The following is a 6,759-nucleotide window of genomic DNA, read 5'->3' as shown; positions in this document are numbered from 1 at the left end:
ACAACTGTGGAGCTGTGGACAGGCTACAGAAGCCATAGCTACTTCTATCAATCCAGCTTCCCTCACACACATGTACACACATACACGTACTGTAGGGTTCAAATTATTATTATTATTAATTTTTTTTACATTGCTGTGACCTAAACCGAGACTTACATAATAAACACATTATGCATAATGCTTACTGATTATTGAATAAAGTGTTTAGATTAAAAAACAAACAAACAAACAAAAATACAGAATGATAGAAACACATTCAGTCTGCATTTCAGGCCGTGCATTTATCATACGTTCCACCCTCAGTACCTAGTGTTGCGTCATTGCCTAATAGGCGTCTTTATTATTCGCGCCAAAATTCAAACGTAATCAAAAGACCACCAAATTACGCGCATTCAGGAGAGAGACCAACGGATGATGAACATGTTCGCCCTTGTCGAGTGGAAAGAAGAAACGGATAATGAAAGCTGGAGCATTGTTCCAACGTCACACATAAAAAACTTCGATAATAATGATTTCTTAGACGGACTGGATGACACATCCGTATATTTAATTAAGTGGAGAGGAGGACTGAAGAAAAAACCTAAAGGCGGATGGCCTTTGTACGAGGCAACGGTGCATAAAATTGCAGGTAATTTCTGAACTTTTATTATAATTCACACATTGATATTGCATGGAGAATAAATTTTAAATAATTGCTGGACCGCATGAGCCATTTATATACCAAGCTACTGATCAGATTGAAGCTAGTACAGATCGGGGAATTGTGCAGATATTCACCGTGTTTAACTGTTACATTTTTAATATTACTATTATTACTGCATTATTGTGTGCGTTGCATTTTCATGTTCTCATTTTCATGTTCATGTTTAAGAGCTAACTACGAGTAGATTATTACACTGCAGTGCATCATTCTAAGATCTTTAGCTAAATGTTTGTTATGTGAGAATAATATCTTTAAAAAAGTAAGTTTTTAGCTGTTAGACACACGAAGTGGAGGAAAAAAATACAATATTTGCCTATAGATGTCGTGGTCTAGAACTAATACAATAATACTCAAGTAAAGTAAGACTCTCTTGCGGGATATTCTTTCCCTGCCAGTACGTGTGCTAATATTTTGAACACTGTCCGCCATCATGACATACTTACTGTGGGTGCATAAGCACTTACATGTGCATGACTGTCCACTACAATAAGGGTTTAAAAAATATGGTCAGCCTATGTTGTTGTCATTGTCATAGCCTTAGTTGTATCTTTTGTTTTAGATTCTACAATTTGTATTTCCCCTTTTTTCCCCACAGAGAAACAGTGCACCTTGAAAAACTAATGAGGACACAACGTCAGTCCAGTCCAAACCGTCTGAGCAAAAGAAAATGCAGGCCAAACCCTAAGTTTGTTGAAGAGGAGACCAGCAATGATGGACCATCTAGCCCCAAAAAGGTTACAACATTTATTTATTTTTTTTTTTTTTACTGAGACCCAAAACTAGCATCTGCATTGCAAATGTAAAAAATTGGCTGCCCGCTATAAAGTTGTTGCCTAAAGATAACATTAAACATTATTACTTATAACTTTGCAAATGAATTGCTAAATTTAGAAATTAAATACTTAAAAAGTTAGGAGTACCTAATAATCTACAATTTTCCCTAGATCTTGACAGGATTAGTCATTTTTCACAGCCAAGTACAAGCAGTCTGTCAGAGTTGTTTATGTTGCTCTGCCTGTTTTTACTTATGGTACATAAAGCTTATGTACAAGTCTACATATCTGTTTACCTGTTTTAATGCCATCAGCTATTATCCACTCTGCTATTATTTCTGAGCTTACTGTTTTGGGTAAGCTGATCTTTATTTTCTGTTAAAGAAATCTCATCATTCAACAAATATGGCTGAAGCTGTTGTGGTCTGCTCATTTTATTCCTCAAATAAAGGTGAATAATTAGACAGCTTGAAATTGCCCGAATTGTAGTACGTACTCTAATTTGGAAAAGAGGCCCAATTAGGCATCTTATTCTGTAGAGGTTCCTATTCTTGTTCTTGGTTGTGAAGAGCAGCCAATCCCATGTAGTTATTGGGAATGGAGGCAGATAAATTCAGAGATAGTGTGATATTATCATTTTATTTTTTAATTTTTTTTTTTTATTTGGACCTCGATTCCCTTCAGCTACAACTTCAGTTGTTCCACCTTCACCTACCTCACCATCTTCTGCCTCACCACTGCTGCCTAACTGTCCACCTACACCACCATCAGCTCCATCTTCACCTGCCTCATCATCATCTGCTTCACCTCCACCTACCTCACCTTATCCTGATCATCCTTTGCCAGACATCATAGCACAATTAAAGGCAGAAAATGAAGCCCTCAAAATGGAATTAGAGAATCTAAAAACAAATGTTGTCAGTCGTAAGTGTTTATTAAAATAATTCCAAATATTTATTTATATATATATATATATATATATATATATATATATATTTATAAGTTTGCCCTTATTTAAAATCTCAATTTTTGAACTGTTTTGCTCCCTAGAAATGCCAAAACTCCTAAGTACAATGTGCAAGCTGGGGGAATGGCTTGAAGCGAAGGAGCAGAGCCCACAGAAACAACTGGCATCACCTTCCACCATACAGGAAACTGTGAGTATGCTGTTTGCCTAACCACTACTGTAGTAACAGCTGTATCAGCAAGGTCTCCAAGGATCTGTTCACCATACATGTGAACCAAAAGTTAAATATTTAAACCTTATTCAGAATACACAATCAATGTTTAATATTAGGGCTGGGTAAAATATATATTTTCAAATATCGATGTCTCTATTTTAATCAATTCTCTTTTTTACAAAACAATATCGATTCGTATTTCTCTAGAATCAATTACTCTAGCCTGTTTACAGCTGATGAATGAACAACATTGCAGTGCACCTCTCGTTTATTAAATTGCAATAAGCTTTATGCTTTGTTACTTTTAATATGAAACAAAATCTCAGATTTGCAAATAATAAATACCGTTTTAGCACTCTTGCGAGTGCGGCGCGCCTTGCAGGCAATATCATAGTGAAGGGAGCACGAATGAGCATGCCACGCACGTGAACAGATCATCTCTTCCTCTATCTTGAATACCAGTTATGGGCAAAAGTGTGAAATAAACATGAATTGAATACCAGAAGGTATATAAATAAATACAGGACAATTTACTGAAATGAATCCTGGCTCATGTAATTGCTCAATCAGTTCTTTAACCATGCTTCAAAGACTCCAACAACAGCTTCAACAAGATGTCACATAACGTCACATTTCCCTTATTAAAACCATATTTAATGACCATAAAATCATTAGTCAGCTAGAAAAAAGAACTCTGGAGAGGAGCATTTTGTTAAATATATGCAACATATCACACATTCATTGTAATGTTTCTTGTTCTTCAACATTTAATGTATGTTTAAATAAATGTTTTTATAATGTTATAAAGGTTTACATTTCAAAAAAACATACTTATGTAAAGATAGTATTGTAACTTTAATATTATAAAAACCTCCTTGTGTATAAATTAAGTGTTTGTATACAAATCAGTAAATTTTTAGCTTTAATGTTACAATAATGTAGTACCAACTGATTATATTTTACAGTAGTAGTTGAGAGAGGTTTTTCCTTGAGAAAATTTGCCATGTACCTTATATATATCCAAAATAATCACTATTGAATCGAATCGGAAATCGAATTGAATTGTAAAATTTGCGTCAATACCCAGCCATATTTAATATATTAATCCTTGAAACATTCTAATCTGGCTATGTTTTCATGTTTTAATGATCTATATTTGATTCTTAACATCTAAAGGAAACTTCTGATCCATACCACAGCATTTTCATAGCTACACAAGGCTTTCTGGTGCAACATCTCAGACAAATAGAGACCATTTCTAAAATAAAATTCTTTGACATTGCACAACGCTGTCGTGACTGGTTAGGTTGAAAACTCAAGGAAAGGTAACAAGAAAATAATATTTAGAGACAGCATTGAAATTCCTTTTAGAAGAAACTGTTTATTTGACACAGTTAACCAAGTGCAATTGTTTTAACTTTTCTTAACTGCAATTCATGTATTTTCACCATAGACCATGTGGTTGTAAAAATGTAGACTACATACTACATTATATAACTGTAACCGTTTGAATTAAATTGTCCACTTATTCATGATAATAATCATTAATCGGCTCTTGGCGAACCTATCAAACTAGCGCTTAAAAGACTACAGAATTTGGCCTAGGATTTCAGAAATTGTTTAGGATTTTCGAAATTTGTCTGAGACAGCCAAATCTTGGCCAAAGTCGCACAGTGTGCATTGAGCTCAGAGACACAACTTAAAACGCACCTTCATTTTGTTTTGTAAACATTTCCCCCTTTATGCTTCAACCTTTGTTTGTTTATTGGTTATTATTTGTCATATGTTAATTGCCATTTCTGTATGATCTGTGATGTCTTGATATCTTGCTTTATAAAATGTCCTTAGGTCCTTGAAAGGAACTATATAAATAAAACATTATTATTATTATTATTATTTAGTAATAGTAGTAGAAGTAGAAGTAGTAATAGTATAGAAAGTATGTAATGCAACGCTATATTGTATCAGGCCCCCTAAAAACTTTTTGTTAAAGCAATGTTTTATTTATTAATATCACTTTAATAATAATGCATGCTTGTTCTCTCCCCACAGCTTGAAATTCACCCGGGCTCAGGAGTTTGTGTGACAAAAAAATGTGTTCTGGTCAGCTAGCCATGCAAACAGCCCCACTACCATGGCACGGATGCTTCTCCTTGGAGTATTTGATATTGAGACACTTCTAAAGAGCAAACTCAGAGGTATGTAATTGGTCATAGTAGGGGTGGGCGATATGACCAAAATCTTATATCATGATATGAGTAATTTTATATTATGATAATGATATATATCATGATATAGTTTAGTCTTTTAATATGTTTTTTAGATATTAAAATCTTTGATACCATAGATTTTTCATAATTCTTATCACCAGTGTCAATATCACACACACACACACACACACACACACACACACACATATATATATATATATATATATATATATATATATATATATATATATATATATATATATATATATATATATATACACATATGAATTTCTTCTTAATAAAGGTACAAAAAACAAAAGTGATTTTCTCTCATTGCTGTTTGATTAACCTGAATGACAAGACATTAGCAATATTAGGTAACTTCCCCTTTAAGAGCGAAGTCCGGATCCAATATACTGTTACACATGCGTTTGTGTTTCAATGGATTAAAATCACTTGTGTTTAAACTGCAGTGCTTAAAAATGTGTGCAAACGTTAATTTTTCATGACCACGCGCACATCAACGTGAAGTGAGCGCATAACCGCGATAGAGACGATAGTCCAAAATCTCTACCGGTTGACAAATTTCTACCGGTTAATCGTTTCTACCGGTATATCGCCCACCCCTAGGTTATTGTGTATATGTGTCTGTACAGGATAAGTCTTTGGATAAGGGGTGAAAATCAAAAAATAAAACTACCCTAGTATAGTAATTCTGGCATATTTACAGATATATGTACACTCATTTACATTGAAATATGATGCTTTATAAATAATTTGAGTTTGACTATTTACACTATACTGATTTTACTGAAGCAGGCTGTCCAAGAATTAGGTTGGAAATTTTAATTTATGTTTGAGTAGTTAGATATGAGTGGAGTTAATTCTAATTTTGTTCTAATTTCCATTATGTTGCTCTTTCTTAGGTGGCAAGTCCAAAAATGCAAGCCCTGGGGAAACAAATGTGGCCTTGGACAGAACAAAAATTGATGCAATAATTAGTCTGTACATCACTTGGTTAATTGGGCTCTTTTTTTTTTTTTACAGTTGTGTTAAACCAAATGTGACAATAAAACCATCAGAATTTATCAGTTTCATCTTGGTGTATCAGTGTGATGACACTTTACACCTGGTTCTGAATAATGCCTAAATTTCAGAAACATTCAGTTTATCTACCTAACGAAGTACGTCCTGTGTTAATTTAGTGTGTTTTAGGTGATTATAATTTGAATGTCCTTAAATAAATGTTTTAAAATATGTAAAATAATGTTTTAAAACTAAAATGTTCAGTTTTAACTAAAAATAATCAGTTCAATAGTTTTGTGTTCAGTGTTTAGTAGTTTTCTAATTTTGCCCAGCTTAACAGTTTTTTTCTTTAAATTAAAACAGTTTTAATAAAGTTTTAATGTTTTAACTGTTTTACTGTATTACTTCTTTTTTGCTAACTGCACCGTTTACCGTATAGGGCTTAGGCATGCCATGTGCATTGCATTGCAAGTAAGTACCTGTCCATAACCTATATTTAAAAATATGTAAGAAATTTATGAAAGCATGTTTATTACATTTGTTTAGTTTACACCATACATTCATGCAAAATATTTTGCAATTCATATACCTAATATAAGAACATAACATACATTCCAAATATATGTGCACACAATGTTTTTATATATGACATTTATATATTCCATTTACATTTATCAAAAATATATTTTGTATATATATTTCATTTTAAATGTAAAATATATACTAAGACTATATAAAAACATACATTAGGGACATATATATGTAACATGTATGTAAGCAATATGCTATGCATATATGTGTAATTTGTATATTAAACATTTAAGAAAGAAATATATGTCATATATATTGATAATTATATATGTGAC

Source organism: Pangasianodon hypophthalmus, chromosome 8 (genome assembly GCF_027358585.1).
Source record: "Pangasianodon hypophthalmus isolate fPanHyp1 chromosome 8, fPanHyp1.pri, whole genome shotgun sequence".
NCBI classification, from domain to species: Eukaryota; Metazoa; Chordata; class Actinopteri; order Siluriformes; family Pangasiidae; genus Pangasianodon; species Pangasianodon hypophthalmus.
This window is presented reverse-complemented; position numbering follows the sequence as displayed.